Genomic DNA, 23,285 nt, shown 5'->3' with positions numbered 1-23,285 from the left:
CCCATAAAGTTGACTGTTGCACTGTTTCTGTAATGTAGCGTGTGCAGGCAGCAAGTCAACAGCTGGGACAGTTGACTTGTGCAGTTTTCTCGGGAACTGGTAGCTATTTGTTCCCTTTGTTGTTCCTTTGACTCTGAAGAGTTGAATTATGTCTCCAACTGGAGACTTGTTAATCTTTAAGTTCTTGAGTATGTGTATCAGGTTCCTTATCTGCTTCTTAGCAGTAAGTTTGTTAGATTATCAAAACATAACAGAGATACATATATAACCTATTAATTTCCCCCTTTTTGATTATGAAAAAATTATAATTCAAGTTTCCCTTAAGAACCAGAATGACATTGGCATTTCCTGTATTCGCCCTGAATCTGTTTCCCATCCTGTTCCCCCTGAATTATTTTTCCCCTTTTGGCATCATAAAAAGATCAGTAACAGGCTTTTAAGCAAAAAGAAGTCTAGCTTTGAGTTAACTCATGCCACTTATGTGCACACAATATGACTAAAAACAGAGCATAAAAGCAAGGCAGATATAGCAAAAAGGGAAAAGCTTCCATTAAACAATTTGGATTTTAAAACAGGGAGCAGATTCAATGTTGCTAACAATCATAATTCAGAAAAAAAGAAAATAAGTACCACAAACATCATCAGAAATTAATCATAAGAGACCAACACTTAAGATTTAACACTGAGGGGACACTGTCTAGGGAGCACTGGAAGGAGAGGGCTTACAGGGAGAGGCAAGGGTTTGGAGGACTAGATCCATTCGAGCATTCACCGATATTTGCTCATTGAGCAGTTTCTCTTTCAGGTCCTCCATCTATTTCTTAAGCTCAACATTCTCCTTGGTCAGATGGGTAACCTCTTCGCTTTGAGAGATACTGGAACCAGGTGCCTTCTGAAGCTGACTCAACTTACTCTCAAGAATAACATTCCTTGCTTTCAACTGCCTTATCTCAGCAGTGACATTGTTCTGAGCGTTGATCAACTTAGAAATGGTAGAACTGCTTCCAACTCCTCTAGCCCTATTAATGCACTCACATTCTTCGAGAGTGGACTTGGATAAAGTTTTCTTCTTAGTGCCCACTTTAGCTTATCCAATAGGAACCTTGAAGTAATCAAAAAACTTGGTGAGAAGGAACCCATAAAGCAGCCCATGATTACCATCTTTGAAATCTGCCACTTTCTGCATGTGCTCTATCATGATGCCAGACAAATTGATGGTAGTGTAGTTGTCTAGTGCTTCCATAAGAACAAGGTTTGCACGAGAAGTAATGGATATTCTCTCAGTACGAGGAAGCAAGACCTTGTTCACCATCTCAAATAACAATTGGAACACTGTAAGGAGGGCCTTCTTCTGTACCCGTTCAGGTCTTCCAATAGGTTCCCTAGTAGCACTGTCCTGTGCCGATGGTTCAACAGGCACAAGCTCCCTACCTTCTACCAAGGTATTAGACTCTTCCCCTTGAGGCTCAGACCCATCCTCACCTCCTTCAATAATAACCTCTTCACCAGCTATGAATATCATGTTTTCTATTGCTTCTTTCTCTTGTAAATCCATGGAAAAAGAAGGAGAAGGAGGAGTGTTACCTGTGGACTCAAGATTAGGAACTGCCTTTAAGGAGTCAGCATTCTCAGAACTAGCAGTTTGGTCTGCATTTGAGCCTTCTTCCATAGGAAGACTGGGGATTTCCTAATTTTCCTCTTCATCAACTATACCCTTTTCACCCAAATTTTTTCGGCGAGGTAGGTGAAGAACTCGTAGCCATAAACATTTTAAGAGTCGAGATTTTGCAGCTCCGATGAGAACCAGAAATCGATTGGGTAGGAGAGAAAACTGAGTGTAGGGGTGACTCAGCCCTAGGGTTTTGGCTAGTAGTAGTATGGAGTGAGGAGTCTAACATCGGTGTTTTAACTGGTGAGGAATCAATGGGGGTGTTACTTGGGGCACTCGAGATTTTGTGATTTTCAGCCATAGTGAGTAGTGATGAGTTGAAGAGGAAGGATTGGTAGTTTGAAGAGAGAAAGAAGAAGGAAGGTTTTGAAATTTGATGTGAGGAGTTGTGACAGTGATGGATGTATTTATGATGGATGAGGGACCGGTTAAGAAAGGGCGGCAGTTTAGGGAGTCAGGCAATTATCAACGGGTGAGACGTTTGGGTTCAAAAGAGGCAAAGAAAAGAAACTAACACACTAATGACGTGACACTTTTTTTAACCGTTTAAAATTGTGCATGAGAGAACATAGAAACTACTAACCTGTGTAAGGAGAACCAAGTTCCTTGACGAATCTTACACCTATAAGCTTTGCCCCTTTAACAACGTGCGCTACATTAACTGCCTATTTGCTCTTTAGTCATCACGCGTGTGTACCTGTAACGATATAGAGATGAGTTAGACTTTGGCAGAAAATATTTTTAGCTAATTTTACCTGGAAATTTCTTTCATAGCCAATCATCGAGGGTCCAGGTTCTCAGTTAGGTTTTATCAACCCTAGTACCAGGCGATTTCTTTCAAAGTGTTCTCTACTTAAGGCCTTGGTGAATATATAAAAAATCTGATCTTCTATGCTGCAAAATTTCATGCAAATGAGCCTCTTTTCAACATTCTCTCCGAGGAAGTGATGACGCATATCAATGTGCTTGGTTCTCTTATATTAGACTGGATTTTTGGCCATATTGAGTGCACTTGTATTGTCACACAGGAGAGGAACACAGTCAGAGAACACTCCAAAGTCTTCCAGCTGCTACTTGATCCACATCAATTGAGCACAGCAAGAAGCAGATGCTACATATTTCGCTTCTGCAATTGAGAGTACCATAGAGTTTTGCCTCTTTGTATCCCATGAGATTAGACAAGAACCCAGGAAATGTGCCATTCCAGACATGCTTTTCCTGTCCACAGATATCCTGCATAATCAGCATCAGCATACCCAACAAGATCAAAGTTGTCTCCTGAGGGATAGTAGAGAACCAGGTCCTGCATTCCTTTGAGATATCTCAATATTCTCTTGGTAGCGTTTAGATGAGATTCCTTTGGATTAGATTGAAACCTTACATAAATACCCATGCTAAAAACAATGTCTGGTTTGCTTGCAGTGAGATACAAGAGTCACCCTATGCTCCCTCTATTCATGGTCTGATTTATAGTGGAACCAGGTTCATCCATGTCTAGCGAGTAGCTGTGGCAAGTGAGTTTCTAGCTTTTGACCTGGTTTGAATTCCTGAGTCGAGAGGAATGATTATGTTGTCAAGGGGGTGTGAACTTATGTGCTTCCAATTTGGTACCCGAATCTAATTGGTAGAAGACTCAGATATGCCTAACTGAGGTTCTTGGCCACTTCCTATTTCAGCAAGTGGAGTACCTTAGACTGCATCAATAACTTAGTTTTCAACTTCAGTTGTTGTGATCGTGGGACCAGGTTCCTCTCCAATGGATGGAGATGGGTTTTCATCATCTTCACTAGATTTCTTGACATAACTCATCATGTCTGCCTTTCTATTTGTCGTGTCAATAACTTCACCTGGAATATATAAAGGCTCTCCATCTTGGTCAACATGTCTGTCCTTCTCACATAGGAGAGGTGAGATTCATCAAAGATCATATGTATACTCTCTTCAACACATTGAGTCCTTTTGTTGTATATTTTGTAAGCTTTGCTTTGAGATGAGTATCCCAGAAAGATTCCTTAATCACTTTTTGTATCGAATATTCCAAGAGCTTCCTTTCTATTGTTGAGGACAAAATATTTACACCAAAAGCCCTTAGATGTGTCAGCTTGGGCTTCCTTCCATTCAGAAGTTCATATGGAGTCTTGTTCAGAAGGGAACTGATCATGCACCTGTTCACCAAGTAGCAAACACTATTGACATCTTCTGCCCAGAAATACTTTGTAATCCCACTGTCAATCAACATTGTCCTTGCCATGTCTTCAAGAGTCTTATTCTTCCTCTCCACAACACCATTTTGTTGAGGTGTTCTTGGAGCTGAGAAATTATGAATAATACCATTTTCAATACAGGACTCATCAAATTTGGCATTGTCGAACTATGTCCCATGATCATACCTGATGCAAGCTACATTATTACCCTTCTTCACTTGAATTTTTTTGACGAAGGCAACAAACACTTCAAAAGTTTCATCCTTGGTTATGAGAAACAAAGTCCAGGCGAATCTGGAGTAGTCGTCAACTATGACGAAGATGTATTTCTTTCCTCCTCTGCTTGGCACCCTCATAGGTCCACATAGATCCATGTGAAGAAGATCAAGTGGCCTTGAGGTACTGACTTCCTTTTTGGGCTTGAATGAGGATCTGACTTGCTTCCCTTTTACACATGCATCACACACTTTGTGATCCTTGAAGCTTGACTTGGCCAGACCACGAACCAGGTTCTTCCTGACCAATTTGTTTAGCAACGTGAAGCTTACATAACCCAGCCTCCTGTGCCATAATTTAACACCATCATCAACAACACTTAGACAATTGAGATCACCATTCTGTAGAGACTCAAAATCAACAACATAAATATTTTTGTATCTTTTTGCCACTAGCACCACCTCACTAGTCACTAGGTTTGTGACTATACATATTTTTGACACAAATTCCACCTTGTTTCCATTGTCAGAGATTTGGGAAACACAAATCATTTGTACTTCCAGTCATATGCTTTGAGCAGCCGCTATCCATGTACCATTATAGGTTGCTCCCTTTCACTGTTCCCTACACAAGAAAATCAGGAGTTAGACTTAGGAACCCAAACGAGTTTGGGTCCCTTGTAATGAGGAAATGGGTGAATGAGGGATCTTCTGGTCCAAGCAGGCATCATGCATTTTTTATATGAAGGACTAGGTTCTCTACTAGTAGTTACTTTTTCAGCAAAAACTTTATTTTTCTATTGTGACTGAAATCTGGCCTTACAGTTTTCTTTAAAGTTCCTAGTATTACCACAGTGAGTGCAAAGACAATTGTCAGGTACAATAACGTACTTGCTATGAGGGTTGTAGGGAGTCTTTTTCCTTTGGAACCCAATTCCTTACCTGTTTCCCCCATTGTTGGTGTACATGGCAATGATAACATCAGAGGACCAGGTCTACTTAAGTGATTTTTCAAGATCACTCTTCACTCTTCCTAGTTATTCTTGAAATTGTTTGTTTTTCTCAAGCTCAGCACACAGACTAGACTTCACTAAATTTAACTCACTTTCAAGCTTAAGGTGTGCCTCACTTGCAACTTCCTTTCCCTTTTGAGAATTTTCAGGCCTAGTCTCCATTTTAAGTTCCCCAATTGTTTTCTTTAGGTCTACTACCACCACTAATAGGTCATTTATCTTATGCTCAATGTCAGAAACTCTCTTAGTTAAGACTTATTTTTTCCTTTCTTACGCACTCAATGGTCTCTTTTAGGTCTACCACAACAACCATTAGATCATCTCTTTTATGTTCTATAGTTGCAATTTTTTCATCTAAAGCGTCCTTTTCTTTCTTCAGGTTCTCAATTATTTCCTTTAAATCAAGCACAACGACTAATATGTCATCTCTAGACTATTCTGCTTCTCCTAATTCCACAGTTAAAACATCTTTATAATTTATAAGACTGTGATAAGTATCGATTAACTCATTTGCCAAAGACATGAGTTTTCTAGGAGAATAAGATCTCAGATTTCTCTGAACATCCAGAAAATTTACCTCAACATCGTCATCATCTTCATCATCATCAGATTGAGCCATCAAGGCAAAAATTAAGTCATACAATTGCTTCACTTTCTACTGCCATCATTGAACTATCTCCATGATCATTTTCTTCTTCAGATTTGCTGGATAAGTCTCCCATGTAGCAAGAGCTTGCTTCACAACGTTGTCAGCTGCATTCTTTCTCTTGAAGCGTTTATCAGGAACCGGGTTCCTCTTGGCTGCTTTATCAAAGTTATTTTTGTACTGATCTTACTTTAGGAGAGCACAATCCTTGATAAAGTGTCCTTACTTGTCACATTTATGACAAAGGTCATAATTTTTTGGTTTACTAGAACTACCACTTTTTGGAATGCCTCCGTTCTTGCGAACCATTTTCTGAAATCTTTCTGTCAAGTAAGCCATATCACCATCATCACCATATGAATCATTATTGTCTGTCTTGAGGACCAAGTTATTCTCCCTTTTGGGCTTTCTTCTTTCATTGTCCTTCTTCTTCTTCATTTCATATGTTTTCAAATTTCCAACAAGTTCATCTATGGTCAATTCCTGCACCTTTATGATAGCGTTCACCTTGTTTTCCCAAAAGCCGGGTAGGACGCTGAGAATTTCCCTATCACGACCCGGTATTCCCACCCTCGGGAGTCGTGATGGCGCCTACTAGTGAAAGCTAGGCAAGCCAACCATTTGAATTATTTACCTTTTCCCCAATTTTAATCGTTTAACAATTAAGAACCAACATTATATAATCAGTGGAATTTAATAAGCGGAAGATTGATATGTAATATTTTAATAAAGATGTCAGTACCAATCCATACATACACTACCCAAGACTGGTGTCACAATTTTACAGACTATCTTAGAGTTCTACAAACAAGGTCCGAAACATTTATTACAACACTGTCTCTGAAATACATAAAAGAAATAGAATGAAAGGATAGAAGGAGACGCCAAGGCCTGCGGGCGCCTGCCGGACTACCTCGGATCTCCAAATGGACTGAAGGCAGCCACCCAAAGCTAAGGTCCGTAAGCACCAGTACCTGGATCTGCACATAGTGCAGAGTGTAGTATTAGCACAACCGACCCTATGTGTTGGTAAGTGCCTAGCCTAACCTCGACGAAGTAGTGACGAGGCTAAGACCAGACTACCAAATAAACCTGTGCAGTTAAATCATATACATCGGAAAATAAAAGCAGGAATGTACAGTTAAGGATGGGAGGGGGAAACATGCTGCGAGGACATCGAATAATAACAGAAAAACAACAGAGAAATATAAGGATCTTCAAAGTTCAATTGAAGAAATTAAGGGGGAATCATGTTGCGGGGTACAACAAGTATAAATAGAAAACCAACATTTAAATGTAGAGAAACCATAACTCAGTCATCAATAATAATCAGGAAATCAAAGATAAGTGCACGACATCACCCTTCATGCTTTAACACTCTCTCACAATAACATGCACGACATCACTCTTCGTGCTTTAACACTCTCTCACCAAAACAATACACGACATCACCCTTCGTGCTTTACACTCTTCCTCACCCAAGCAACAATCACAAAGCAATTTGGGCAAGGGAATCAATAACATCACAATAAAATCAAGCAACGACAGAGAATCAGTAAATAAACATAAAGAACACCATAACTCAATTATCAGTAAGAATCAAGAAAATCAAGACAAGTGCACGGCATCACCCTTCGTTCTTTTACTCTCGTCCTCACTATAAGAATCAATATAATTGGCACGGCATCACCCTTCATGCTTTTACCTCACATAATCATGGCACGGAATGATCCTTCGTGCATTATCACTCATATAAAGGCGCAGAATGGTACATCATGCGGCACGACATCACCCTTCGTGCATTAAAACTCTCTTACAAATATCATGCATGGCATCACCCTTCGTACTTTAACATTCTTCCTTACCTAAACAATAATCACAAAACAATAAGGGCAAGGAAATCAATATAATCACAATAAAATCCCGGCTAGGGAACAATAGTACAACAATCATATCCCGACAAGGGAAACAATATCAAAAGTAATAACATCCCGGCAAGGGAGATAACCTTAAAAACAACAACATCCCGGAAAGGGAGATACTATCATAATCCTTTTCTCTTTTCACGTTTACTTCACAACTCAATTCACAACTTGAGCCAATGCTCTAAAATGTTCAATTGCCAATAATACTTCCACAAATCAACTTACAACTTGAGCCAACGCTCTTCAATGTTCAATTACCAATATTACTTTCACAAGCCTTGTTCAACAATAGAAATCATCACATAAGGCATGAATAATACAAAACGGAGTCACATTAATCATGGTATAAGACTCACGGGCATGCTTGACACCAACGTATAGATACTCGTCACCATGCCTATACGTCGTACTCAACAATTAACACATATCAAATAAGACAAGACTCCTAATCCCTCAAGCTAAGGTTAGACCAAACACTTACCTCGATGCCAGAAACACAATTCAAGCCTCGACTACCGCTTTACCTCTTGATTCCACCATCAATTCACTCGTATCTAGCCACAAGTTACTTAACTATGTCAATAAATGCTAAATGAATCAATTCCAATGCATAAAAATAGGTTTTCTAGAGTTTTTCCCAAATAGTAAAAAATCGACCCTGGGCCCACATGGTCAAAATCAGAGGTCCTAACCAGAACCCGATTACCCATTCACCCATGAACCCAAATATACAATTTGTTTTGAAATCAGGCCTCAAATCGAGGTTCAATTCCCCAAAATTTGAAAAACCTAAGTTCCACCCAAAACACCCAATTTCCCCCATGATAACCTTTGATTTTGAGTTGAAATCATGTGAAAAGATGTTAAAGATTAATGAAAACAAGTTAGAAATGACTTACAATCGATTTGGAAGAGTACTTGTCCTTGAAAAATCGCCAAAGGTGTTTAGGTTTTGAAAAGAGTTGAAAAATGGCTGAAATGCGTCTAAGTTATGATTTAGCAGGTTGCAGATGTCGCAATTGAGACCAGGGTTCGCAATTGAGAACCCTTAAGGAACCTGCTGACATTACAAATGCGAAGGATATGTCGCATTTGCGATATACATGGGTTGCATCTGCGACCTCTGGCTTTAACGGAAGACTTCGCATTTGCGAGGTACCTGCGAAGGGTACCTCGCAAATGCGAGATAAAGCTGGCCTGGGGTTCTTCGCATTTGCTACCAAAACCTCGCATTTGCGAACCCTGCTTTCATCGCATTTGCGATGCCTGATCTCGCAAAGGCCTGCTACAAACCTGCAACACACCAGAAATTCTCCTAAGTCTAATTTCACTCCGTGGCCTATCCAAAACTCACCCGAGCCCTCGGGGATCCAAACCAAACATGCACACTAACCTAAAATCATCATACGGATTTGCTCGTGCAATCAAATCGTCAAAATAACATCAACAACTATGAATTAGCATCAAAATCAAAGAAAATCTCAAGAACTTTCAAAGTTTCAAATTTTACAACTAAGGTTCCGAAACACGTCATATGACTTCCGTTTCTTACCAAATTTTACCGGCTCAACTTAAATCACATATAAGACCTGTACCGGGCTCCGGAATAAAAATATGGGCTGGATGCCATCAAATCCAAACATGTTTCATTTTTAAAAACTCATATATATTCCAGAAAATAATTTTCTTTAAAAATTCATTTCTCGGGCTTGGGACCTCGGAATTCGATTCTGGGCATACGCCCAAGTCCCATATTTTTCTATGGACCCTCTGGGACCCTCAAATTACGGGTCTGGGTCCGTTTACCCAAATTATTGACCGAAGTCAACCTAAATTCATTTTAAAAGAAAAATTCACCATTTCTCACAGATTTTCACATAATGGCTTTCCGGATACATGCCCGGACTGTGCATGCAAATCGAGGTGAGACAAAAGGGGGGTTTTAAGGCCTCGGAACACAGAATTTATTTCTAAAACAAGTGATGACCTTTTGGGTCATCTCATTCTCCACCTCTAAAACAACCGTTCGTCCTCAAACGCTCATAAGAAGGAAGTACCTGAGTCGGAGAAAAGATGGGGATAACGGCTCCGCATATCGGACTCGGACTCCCAGGTCGATGCCTCAACAGGCTAACCTCTCTACTGAACACGAACAGAAGGGAAACTCTTCGATCTTAACTGACGAACCTACCGGTCTAGGATATCTACCGGCTCCTCCTCATAGGACAAGTCCTTGTCCAACTGGACAGTGCTGAAATCTAACACGTGGAATTTATCGCCGTGATACTTCTAAAGCATAGAGACATGAAACACTAGATGCACGGCTGATAAGCTCGGCGGCAATGCAAGTCTGTAAGCCACCTCTCCCACTCGATTAAGAATCTCAAATGGACCAATGAACCTAGGCTAAGCTTGCCCTTCTTTCCAAATCTCATCACGCCCTTCATAGGCGACATCCGAAGCAATACCCGCTCACCGACCATGAATGCCAAATCACAAACCTTACGATCAGCATAACTCTTTGCCTGAACTGAGCTATACGAAGCCTATCCTGAATAATCCTGACCTTGTCCAAGGCATCCTGTACTAGATCCATACCCAAAAAACGAGCCTCTCTCGGCTCAAACCATCCAACTGGCGACCGAAAACACCTACCATATAAAGTCTCATAAGGAGCCATCTGGATACTCGACTAGTAGCTATTGTTATAGGCAAACTCTGCTAAAGGCAAGACTAATCCCACGAGCATCCAAAGTCAATGACACAAGCTTAAAGCATATCCTCTAAAATCTGAATAGTACGCTCGGACTGCCCGTTCATCTGAGGTTGAAATGTTGTGCTCAACTCGAATCGTGTGCCCAACTCACGCTGAAGTGCTGTCCAAAAATGTGAGGTAAATTGCTTAACTCGGTCTAAAATGATAGACACAAGCACACCATAAAGACAAACAATCTCCCGGATATAGATCTCATCTAACCTCTTAGAAGAATATGAGACTACCACAGGAATGAAATGCGCTGACTTGGTCAGCCTATCAAGAATAACCCATACTACATCGAACTTCCTCTAAGTCCGTGGGAGTCCAACAACAAAGTCCATAGTGATACAATCCCACTTCCACTTGGGAAGCTCAATCCTCTAAAACAAACCACCAGGTCTCTGATGCTCGTACTTTACATGCTGACAATTCAAAAATCGAGCAATGTACGCAACAATATCCTTCTTCATCCTCCTCTACCAATATTGCTGCCACAAATCCTGATACATCTTGGCGGCGCTCGGGTGAATAGAGTACCGAGAACTATACGCCTCCTCTAAAATCAACTCTCGAAGCCCATCCACATTAGGCACACAAACTCGACCCTGCCGCCTCAAAACTCCATCATCTCCTAATGTAACCTGCTTGGCATCACCGTGCTGCACCATGTCCCTAAGGACACACAAATGAGGATCATCATATTGCCTATCTCGGATATGCTCCAATAAAGAAGAATGAGCGGCTGTGCAAGCTAACACATGGCTGGGCTCAGAAACATCCAACCTCATAAACTTATTGGCCAAAGCCTGAATATCCAAAGCAAGCGGTCTGTCACCGACCAGAATATATGCAAGACTACCTATACTGGCTGACTTCCTACTCAAAGCATCGACCACTACATTGGCCTTCCCCGGATGATATAAGATGGTGATATCATAGTCCTTTAAAAGCTCCAACCACCTTCTCTGCCTCAAATTTAGCTCCTTCTTCTTGAATAAGTATTGAAAACTCTTGCGATCCATGAACACCTCATATGGCATGCCATATAGATAATGCATCCAAATCTTCAACGCGTGAACAATGGCTGCTAACTTCAAATCGTGAACGAAATAATTCTTCTCATGAATCCTCAACTACCGCGAAGCATAAGCAATGACCTTGCCATCCTACATCAACACCGCACCAAGTCTAATACGAGATGCATCATAATAATCTGTATATGACCCTGAACCTGTGGGAAAAACCAACACCGGCACCGTAGTCAAAGTTGTCTTGAGCTCCTAAAAGGTCGCCTCACACTCGTCCGACCACCTGAATTAGGCACCCTTCTGGGTCAACCTGGTCATCAGGGCTGCAATAGATGAAAACCCCTCTACAAACCGATGATAATAGCCTGCCAAACCCAAGAAACTCCGGATCTCTGCAGCTGATATGGGTGTAGGCTAGTCCTTGAATGCCTCTATCTTCTTCGGATCTACCTGAATACCCTCCACTAATACGACATGACCCAAGAATGAAACCGAACTCAACCAGAACTCACACTTCGAAAACTTAGCATACAACCGACTATCTCTCAAAGTCTGAAGAACCACTCTCAACATATCATCAATGAAGACTATCACGAACGAATCTAAGTAAGTCTTGAACACTCGATTTATCAAATCCATAAAAGATGTTGGGGCATTTGTCAACCCAAAGGACATTACCAAGAACTCATAATGCCCGTACCAAATGCGAAAAGCTGTCTTAGGGACATCGGATGCCCTAATCCTCAACTAATGGTAGCCACATCTCAAGTCAATCTTTGAAAATACCTTGGAACCCTGAAGTTGATCAAACAAATCATCAATCCTCGGCAACGAATACTTATTCTTAATTGTAACCTTATTCAACTGCCGATAATCTATACACATCCTCATCGACCTGTCCTTCTTCTTGACAAACAACACCAGCGCACCCCAAGGCGAGACACTAGGCCTAATAAAGCCCTTATCAAGCAAGTCTTGCAACTGCTCCTTCAACTCTTTCAATTCAGGCGGGGCCATACGATACGGAGGGATAGAAATGGGCTGGGTTCCCGGAGCCAAATCAATGCAGAAGTCAATATCCCAATCTGGTGGCATACCCGGCAGGTCTGAAAGGAAAACCTCAGGAAAACTCACGAACAACAGGCACAGAATCCATAGAAGGAACCTCAGCACTAGAATCACAAACATATGCCAAATAGGACAAACACCCCTTCTCGACCATACGCCGAGCCTTCATCTATGAGATAACACAACATGTAGAATAACCAGTAGTCCCTCTCCACTCTAAACGAGGCAAACCCGGCAAGGCTAAGGTCACAGTCTTGGCATGGCAGTCCAAGATAGCGTGGTAAGGTGATAACCAGTCCATCCCCAATATGACATCAAAATCAACCATATCCAAAAGTAATAAATCTACACGAGCCTCAAGACCCCCAATCACAACTATACATGAACGATGGATACGATCTACCACAATAGAATCATCCACCGGTGTAAACACATACACATGAGCACTCAAAGAATCACTAGGCATGACCAGATATGGTGTAAACTAAGATGACACATGGGAGTATGTAGACCCTGGATCAAATAGAACTGAAGCATCTCTACTACAAACCCAAACAGTGCCTTTGATAGCTGTTGATACCCAATTTTCCCCCAAAATATTTTAAAATTGCATATATACCTTCAAAATCATGCATTAATAGCAATTGGTATTTTTCTATAAATTTTCTATATTTTTATTAATTTATCCAACATTTTATTCCCAATAAATAATTACAAAATGGCATTGCAGATGATTTCAAAAGCATCTCTTGATTTAACTTATTATTTATGGTCCTATTTGAACCAAATTATTTCATAATTGGCCAAATTGGCATCTTTTGGCTATAATTACAATAACTTTGCAATTATAGCCCAATCATATAATTTTATACTATTTTTGATCGAAAATTAATAATTTATATTTTTAAATACTAAATAATCATTTTTAACTATTTTCTATGCATGAAATTTATTTTGTATAATTCAGCTATTTTTATAAATTATTTTACTCAATTTAATTGGGTATTTAACAAATAGCCCCATTTTATTTCAATTATAACCTAATTAAACCAGCCCCAAAACCCCAATCAAATCAGCCCAAGACCCAAGCCCAAACCTAAATCCTACCCGACCCAATTCCGCCCAAATCCTAGCTGTTTGTCCAGGTTAATTCCTTCCTTAATTAACCTAACAGACTACCCCCAAACCCTCATTTCCTCTCTTTCACCCCGCCGTTACACTCTCTAATTCTCTCTTAAGCCCTCTGCTAAACCTAAGCTTCTACTCGCTGGCCGTTGGCTCGCCGGTATCAATGGTGGTTCCACCACCACCCCTAGCCTCCATGGCTCCCTCACATGCCGGATCCTTGCTACCTTGAGGCCCTCATGGGAACCATAAGGCGGTTCACTCACCTCCCATGGTTTCTATGCCGTTCTCTGGCCCGTCTGAGTAAGATTTTTCTATTTTCCGGCTAGATCCATCGCTTCTAAACCGGAATCTCTCCATCTCAGGGTTATCTCTCTCTGAAACCCTAATTCATCTCTTGACTTTTCAGATCTACTACAGATCTAAGTTTATTTTGAGTTATCTTCACTATTTCTTGATAATCTTTCCGATTTTTCAAAAACGCCTCTTCATCTTCGAAACTAGGGTTTCTTAACCCCTTTTCAAATGACTTTCCCTTTGATTTTCAGTATTATTGTATGATTTCTACCATGTTTAAGCGGTTTATTTAAGTTTTTCCTTTTATCTGATTCATCATGTTGAAAACCCTAATTATTTTGGTTTTAATCCGGGGTTCTAAAAATGTCTTTGCTTATCTGATTTGAATGTATACCTGTTTCTCATGCATATGTTCGGAGCTTCTATGATTTTCTGCCTCCTTGTGCTCATTAGGGTTTCTGATTTTGCCTCTCCCGCCTATATTATGTTTACTTTGTTTGTTGTCGAAAATTTGTAGTAATTTCCTCTAATCAGTACTATTTCTAGTTAAATCCATGATCTCATATGATTAATACCTTTTACTGATTTCCTGTGATTGATACCCTTGCTGATTTTTGACCTTTAAATCATTCTCTTGCCTTATTACGTGATTGACTATGCCGTTGATTGATTCTTATGCTATTTCCTTAATTAGAACCTTATGAACTTAGCCCTAATTGTTTACCCTGTACCTACTGTATTTGAAGTCTGTCCTTATTGGTCGTACATTGATTTCTTTTCTTATGTGTTATTTAACTCCTTAATTAAAGGGAAGCACTTACACTGATTTGTTTCTAATTAGTACATAGATCCATAACTATTGCTGAACTATGATTCTTGCCTTATTTTCTACTTGTTTTCAAACTATAAGTACCCTGCTATTTCATTAACACAACATTATGAATTTTGGTTCAAAACTCTCTCTCTCACATTCAAAACTTTCTGCTCTCTTTCTGTGATAACTTACTGCTGGTCTAAGTTAGCCGGCTGCAAGCCAAGGCTAACTATTATGCTATCCTATTCTTTACTTTGTGTTTACTGTCTCTTTACTGGTATGTTCTGATTTCAATTTAGGTCACAAAACCAATATGTTTTTTTTACTGCTTCAGTTTATCATGTTTCTAACTTGTTTCTATCTATGGTTCTGTTGTTCAACATGTGATTGGCATGTTTATATTACTGTTTCATCTACCATGCTAGTCTAACCCTTTTAGGGCATCTTAGAATATGTTCTACTCCCCTGGTAGTCTATTTCAATATGACTTTACCCTGTTTTGAATACTCGTCTGCTTGTCATCCAGTTTTGATATGCATTTACTTTACAAACTGATATGTCACTTTAAATGTCTGATTCTATGATTGTTTCTGAAATCCATACTGTGTTGGTATCACTAGCTATTCCCCAATCCTATAAACCCCCAGGACTACTGTGCTCCTGTAACTATGTGTTTACCTACATGTCCTATGTGTCCCCAAATCCCTTAACCCCTGTTTGTAGTTGCTGAACCTGCCTTGGTTCTATGTCCTCTGGCTGTGTATGAACCTGTTTTGGGGTGCTGTGTTTTGAACTGTTGCTTACTACTCTACTCTCTTTTCAAAACTGTCTCTGTTGTCTTTTGCAAAACTATTTCAAACAAGTCCCTTTTCAAACTGTTTCCCTGCTTAAATATTTTCAAGCACTTTCACATCTACTCTTAGGTTTTAAGTTCTGCCCCTCTAATGTGTGACTGCTTAGGGATCCCTATGAGATCCTTCTGAACTTTGATATATTAGAGCTGGACCTTCCATACTACACTTACTCAACTATGACTATGAAATCTGGGTGTGAGCACTGCCCCGGATCCTTTGAGGTCCTTAGGGAACTCTGACACACCCAGATTATGTGAAAGGCTATGAGGCAATCTAGCATTGGAAACTTTGGAAATCCGGGCCTATTTGTAGGCTCTCTATGGAGTAACTTCTTATTTTTTATCTACTTATGTAATTCATTCGATATTGTCCTGTAATAATTTGTAAACGAATATGGGGTTTGGATAGTGAAAATGGGAGGGTAGCTATATATGTTATCAATATCAATGGGTAGAAAACATGCTTTAGGTTCATATTTTTGTACGTGCATTAGAATTCATGTTTAGGACCAACACATGCAAAGCATATCCTGCATCAGATACCATGCTCCTAGGTTTCACGTATACTGTTTTCAGCATCTCATTTTGACATCCTTATTATCACTTAGAAATCATGTTTCTAGGATAAACGACATTAACATAAACTGTTACTTATGCATATTTTGAAATCATGCTATGACCTGCTGTGTATTTAGAAATCCTGCTTTAGGAATTCTGCATATAAATCATTCTACATTTATACGTGCATATTAGATACCATGCTTTGGGATCTCATTCGTACTTGCTCAGCCACAACTAGTGTAAACTACTGATTATGGAAGATGTAAAAACAACTTCACATTTGATTATCCTGTTTAAAATAAACTATTAATAATTCCTGTATTTTATAATACTTAGATCAGTATACTCTTTAGGTAAAATAACTCCTCCATTGTTCGAATGACTCTGTAACTATTGTGCATTATCCTACACCTAGGCAAGCCTTAGGTATTCAACTCCTATAAAACTGGCAACTGCCTCCTTGTGTTTACTGCGTAATGATTAACAAGCTCTGAAATCAGTAGGCAAACTGATTAGGGCCCCTGCATCTGAGTTTATAAAATTAAACTGCATATCTCATGTGTTCTGATATTCGCCTAGACATCATGTCTTAGGATACTGTTTAACAATATTGCCCTTATTTGTGTTTGAGTCGTGTTGTTTACATGCATTGTCTGTGGAGGTGAACATGAGCCTCTTATCTGCTATTTCATGCTTTTATTTGTCGAAGTCTTATGTGTTCTTGCTTGTCGCCTTAGTATTTTCTCCTTTAAACCTTAGGGGTCTGTCTAGAACTTCCTAAAGGTAGAGATCCTAATTTCTTCCAGGACCATTAAGAAGGGAGGGGTAACAACATGCATAAGGATCATTGAACAAACACTCGCTTTAGTAACCACTAAGGGGTATGGAATGGGTAGATGGGATATGATGACTACGCGTCAATGTCACGTGTAGCCCCTTATTGAGGAGTGTTTACCAGGCATTGCGTGGGGTGATCCTGTAGGCTAACCAACCTAGGACCCCTCCTTCCCAAATTCCCTTTACCTAAAACTTTGCTTTTCTATATAACTTGTTCAAATCCTTTGTCTTATTATTTGAGTCATACAATATCCAACATGCTTTATTTGCAATTATATGTTTCAATTACTTATTCGTTAAAAGACTAATTCATGTGTATAAGTTCCGCTGGGACCCACAGTTGTGGACCGAGAGGGGTGCCTAACACCTTCCCCTTAAGGTTATTTCGAGACCTTACCCTAAATCTTTGGTAACACGAACCAATCCAAGAGTTAATCGCTCTAGGTGCTCTAACGCACCATAATCTATTAGGTGGCGACTCTTCAAAATGCCCAATTCCCAAAAGGAAATGAGTTATTACCCATAAATGTCGAAAACGGACCTTTCTTCCCCGTAAAAAAAGGAGGGAAAAAGGGGCGCGATATCATGGCGACTCCGCTGGGGATGCCTTTAGGCTACTATCATAACGAACTTATTCTTATGAATTAGTCCAAGCATGCTTTATGCCGTACCCTTTTCCCTTATTTGAATTTAACTGTCTATTTTCTTTTAAGCATTTATGACTCTTTATCCCTGAAGTTGACTTGTCTTTTTGTTTCTTTTTCCTATAACTGTCTTTCAATAATTTAAATACCGCATTTATTTTTCCTGCATGCAAATACTTGACTACATGTTATTAATTGTTGCATAAATCATGCTCCACATCATATTCCACTCGTGCGTATCAAATCCTATAGCAACGCTTAAATGAGTGGTTACGCTCTTCCTATTTACTACCCTTAAATTTGGAAAGGTTTATTTACGGTAAAACCAGTCGATCAGCGGTGCAGTTGACCGTTCCGTGCCTTCCACCTCAAGTTGTCCGCTTGAGGGTACCAGTCTAAAACCCCATAGTAACCTTGATCTGATCGAAATTGTGCATGCATCATGGTCAAACCTAGTCGGATCAATTATGTTGTCCACATAATGATCCTTTAAGATGAGCCTTATCCAAAGTCCACCGAGGTTTCCATAATCCCAACGGACACAACCACGTTTTGTGCATTAATTTGGAGAACTAAATGCCAATATACTAATCATGAATGTATAAATAGTCGAGTCTAGTAGGGGAGAAGGGCCTAACCTTTTTGTTTTGTAGAAAATGAGGCACGAGGTCCCCAGATTCGGTATGGTTAGCACACCCTCACTCTTGCTAGACTGGTGGAGGGATCTTCTATCAAGTGACCAAATCAATGAATGAAAAGAGAGGGTTATCAATCTAGAGAAAAGTTGGAATATCTGGAATACAGTCTGATGAAATTGGAAGGAAGAGTGAGGAAGAGAGTCACCGACTGCCAAAATGCTGAGGGAAACAAAGGAGGACATTTGGCAAAGGCATTCTTACTGATGAGCCTACGTGAACTGGGGGATTTGATCGACAAGAGCGTTCAGCCTGAGGAAGGTCCTTCTGAGACCAAATAGATTAGGTTTACTTGCTTTTCAAATGTAATAAGGCCAAGTGCCAGTAGTGACTTATTTTTTCTATTATCTTAGTGTCGTTTTGGGGATTCGTCTATTTTTATATTATGAAATGAAGCATTTATTGGAATTTAAAGTTCTCCAAATTTATTTGTCGCTAGGCCTACCTCGGGCACAATGAGGCTCCCAAAATTAAGACGCGAATTTACATTTCCGCAATATGTGTTTAAATACTGCAAACATTTCAAAATTCTCACTAACTTGTTACCTTTTTTGTTTTTTCTTATTTTGATTATTCCCATCCCCTTAGGTTGGTTCACTCATACTGGCCTCATCAGCATACCATACCCAGATCTAGAGGCTCTCCACCTCCTCATCCTCCAAGCAACATAAAAGGCAGATGAAAAGCAAAAATGGACGACTTAAGTGGTATCCAAAAAAAGAATCATGGTACCACCTTTGGGTTCGGATACCAGTACACATGAAAAGAGTATAGGGATTGGTCGCCTCCATGGCGTGGACCATATTACCCTCTTGAGCAACCAGTGCCACGTTTGGAACAAGTTTTTCACCAGGCTGATACGATATGGGGGGCCGTAGAAGAAGAAGCACTAGCTAGGTTGAAGAATTTGTTGATGAAGACATGGATTGCAACGCCATAATTGAGGAGGAAGAGGAAGAAGTCCCACTATTCAATTTGTGAAGAAAGGAGCTGTTCTTAGAAAGTAGACCGCCACACCATCCTGAGCCCGCCGAGTCCCTGGGTAGCTTGGCAGAATTTACTTCTATCGCCATTCTAGGCATTTAAGATTTCTTGTAATTTTGTTTTAAGCTTTACTTGTTTCAAATTAAATGCTCGATTCATCGAGCTGTACTTTCTCTGGACGATTTTTGAGTTTTGATCAAATGCATTTGCTCTTTATTATTCACTAGTATCTTTACACGTTTCCTTTCTACATCATTATTATTACTTTTCCTGATGAACCAGTGACCATGGCATGTAATGAGGCAACACAACATGAGAATAGTGATTCAGAGGAAGAAGATGAGATACCTAAGGAAATTGTCAGTGAGGTGAACATTTTGAGAACAAGCCTAAGTCCAATCTAGACGAGACCAAGGTAGTAAATTTGGGAGACGCCAAAACCGTCAAGGAGACTCACATCAGCATTTACTTGTCACCGACGGAGAAGGAAGATTACATTCAGTTCCTAAAAGAGTATGAGGACATTTTCGCGTGGTCATACGATGACATGATCGGTTTGAGCACGTCCATAGTGGCTCACAAGCTTCCTATTAATCCCATGTCAACCAGTCAAGCAGAAACTTAAAAAGTTCAAACCAGACATAAGCCTGAAAATCAAGGATGAAGTTACCAAGCAGATCAAAACCAAAGTTCGCAGAGTGGTTGAGTACCCAACCTGGTTAGATAACATTGTGCCAGTTCCGAAGAAGGATGGAAAGGTCAGAGTATGTGTTGACTATCGGGATTTAAATAGAGCAAGTCCCAAGGACGACTTCCCAATGCCAAATATACACATCCTAATTGATAATTGCGCCAAGCATGAACTCCAATCCTTTGTAGATTGCTTCGCGGTGTTATCACCAGATTTAGATGGATGAAGAAGATGCAGAGAAGACAGCTTTCATCACACCATGGGGTGTATACTGTTACAAAATAATGCCATTTGGTCTGAAGAATGATGGGGCTACTTACATAAGAGCCATGACAACCATCTTCCATGATATGATATACAAGGAAATAGAGGTGTATGTGGACAACGTCATTATCAAATCCAAGAGGGCCGCAGATCACATAGCGGACTTGAGAAAGTTCTTTGACAGACTAAGGAGGTACAATTTGAAACTGAATCCCGCAAAGTGTGCATTCGGGGTTCCCGCAGGAAAATTATTAGGATTCATCGTCAGTCGTCGAGGGATCGAGCTGGATCCATCTAAAGTCAAGGCTATTCAGGAGTTTCCACCACCTAAGAGCAAAAAGGAAGTGATGAGCTTCCTAGGATGTCTCAACTATATTAGTCATTTCATAGCACAGTCCACAGTCATATGTGAACCCATCTTCAAGATGCTGAGGAAGGATGCCGAAACAAGCTGGACAGAGGATTGTCAGAAAGCTTTTGACAAGATCAAGGAGTACCTGTCCACACCACCAGTTCTGTTCCCGCCAGAACCAGGACGACCTTTGCTACTCTATCTATCTATATTAGATGGAGCCTTCAGATGTTTTTTGGGACAACATGATGGGACAAGAAGAAAGGAGCAAGCCATATATTACTTGAGTAAGAAGTTCACACCTTATGAAGCACGATATTCTCTACTTGAATGAACTTGCTGTGCTTTGACTTGGACAGCTCAGAAATTGATGCATTATTTATGTGCCTACACTACATACCTCATATCCAGGATGGATCCTCTGAAGTACATATTTTAGAAACCCATGCCTACTGGGGAGTTGGCTAAATGGAAGATACTACTAAGTGAGTTTGAATCGTCTAAGTAACTCAAAAGGCGGTCAAAGGGCAAGCATTGACAGATCACCTTGCTGAAAATCCGGTAGGAGGAGCATATGAACCTTTGAAGACGTATTTTCCTGATGAAGAAGTATCATTTGTAGGAGAAGACATTACCGAAGCATACGACAATTGGAGAATGTTCTTTGATGGAGTTGTAAATTTCAGAGGAGTGGGCATTGGAGCAGTTTTAATATCAGAAACGGGTCAACATTATCTGGTATCTGCTAAACTCAGATTTCCCTGCACCAACAACATGGCAGAGTATGAAGCCTGCATGTTAGGGATCAACATGGCAGTCGACATGAACATTCAGGAGTTGCTGGTAATCAGTGATTCAGATTTACTTGTGCACCAGGTACAAGGAGAGTGGGCTACCAAGAATTCCAAGATACTGCCATATCTGCACCATATGCAGGAATTAAGAAAGAGGTTCATGAAGATAGAATTCCGACATGTGCCCAGAATTCAGAATGAGTTTGCCGATGCATTGGCCACCTTGTCACCTATGATACAACATCCGGATAAGAATTACATTGATCCCATTCCGGTGAGGATCCATAATCAGCCGGCATATTGTGCTTATATTGAAGAAGAAACAAATGGAAAGACTTGGTTCCATGACATCAAGGAATATTTATCAAAAGGAGAATACCCGGAGTATGCAAATCACACTTAGAAATGCACATTCCGGAGATTGTCAAATAACTTCTTCCATAATGGAGGGAACTTGTACAGAAGAACTCCTGATTTGGGTTTACTAAGATGTGTCGACGTGAAGGAAGCTTTTAAGCTACTGGAGGATGTGCATGCTGGGACCTGTGGCCCATATATGAATGGTTTCATCTTGGCTAAGAAGATACTCAGGGAAGGTTGCTTTTGGATGACCATGGAGACGGATTACATTCAGTATGTCCACAAATGCTTTCAATGTCAAGTGCATGCCGATATGATAAAAGTGCCGCCAAATGAGCTCAATACAACAAGTTCACCTTGGCCATTCGCTACCTGGGGAATGGATGTTATTGGTCCGATTGAGCCCACTGCTTCAAACGGACACAGGTTCATTCTGGTAGCCATTGACTACTTTACAAAATGGGTAAAGGCTACATCTTACAAAGCTGTAACCAAGAAAGTCGTTGCAGATTTTGTCAAGGATCGTATCGTTTGCCGATTCAGGGTTCCCGAGTCAATTATCACTGATAACGCCGCCAATATCAATAGTGATTTGATGAAGGCCATATGTGAGACTTTAAAAACCAAGCACAAGAATTCCACAGCCTACACACCTCAGATGAATAGAGCCATAGAAGGCACCAAAAAAAACATCAAGAAGATACTAAGGAAAATGGTAGAGAACCACAAACAATGGCATGAAAAGTTACCTTTTGCTTTATTGGGATACTGCACTACGGTTCACACATCGACCGGGGCAACTCCTTACATGTTGGTTTATGATACCGAGGTTGTCATCCCAGCCGAGGTGGAGATTCCTTCTTTAAGAATCATACAGGAAGCTGAACTCAGCGATGAAGAGTGGATACGGAGTCGCTATGAACAATTGGCCCTCATAGATGGAAAGAGGATGAACGCGGTATGTCACGACCAACTTTACCAGAGCAGAATGACCAGGGCTTTCAACAAAAGGGTAAAACCAAGACCGTTCGCACCAGGGCAGCTGGTATTGAAGAAAATCTTCCCACATCAAGATGAAGCCAAAGGGAAATTCTCTTCCAACTAGCAAGGTCCGTACATGGTTCACAAGGTACTGACAGGAGGAGCACTCATACTTACAGAAATAGATGGAGAAATCTGGCCAAAACCAATCAATTCAGACGCAGTCAAGAGATACTATGCCTAGATTATTTTACATTTCTCTTCTGATGTAATTGAACTACACTTGACCTGATTCCCATTTAAGAGGGGATACGTAGGCAGCCTTATGGGTTCGGTCACATCATAATAAAATTTTCATTTTCCCAAGTTCAGAATCTTGGGCAGAATTTTGAGGACCCTCAAAATTCCGGAGCAAGTCCAGCCAACGCCATTGCATGCCAGAAAGTCAGTTAAGAAACTGGGGCAGAATTTTGAGAAAGATTCTCAAAATTCCGAAGAAGATTCAGC

This window comes from Nicotiana tabacum, chromosome 22 (genome assembly GCF_000715075.1).
Source record: "Nicotiana tabacum cultivar K326 chromosome 22, ASM71507v2, whole genome shotgun sequence".
NCBI lineage: Eukaryota > Viridiplantae > Streptophyta > Magnoliopsida > Solanales > Solanaceae > Nicotiana > Nicotiana tabacum.
Note: the sequence above shows the minus strand (reverse complement) of the source record.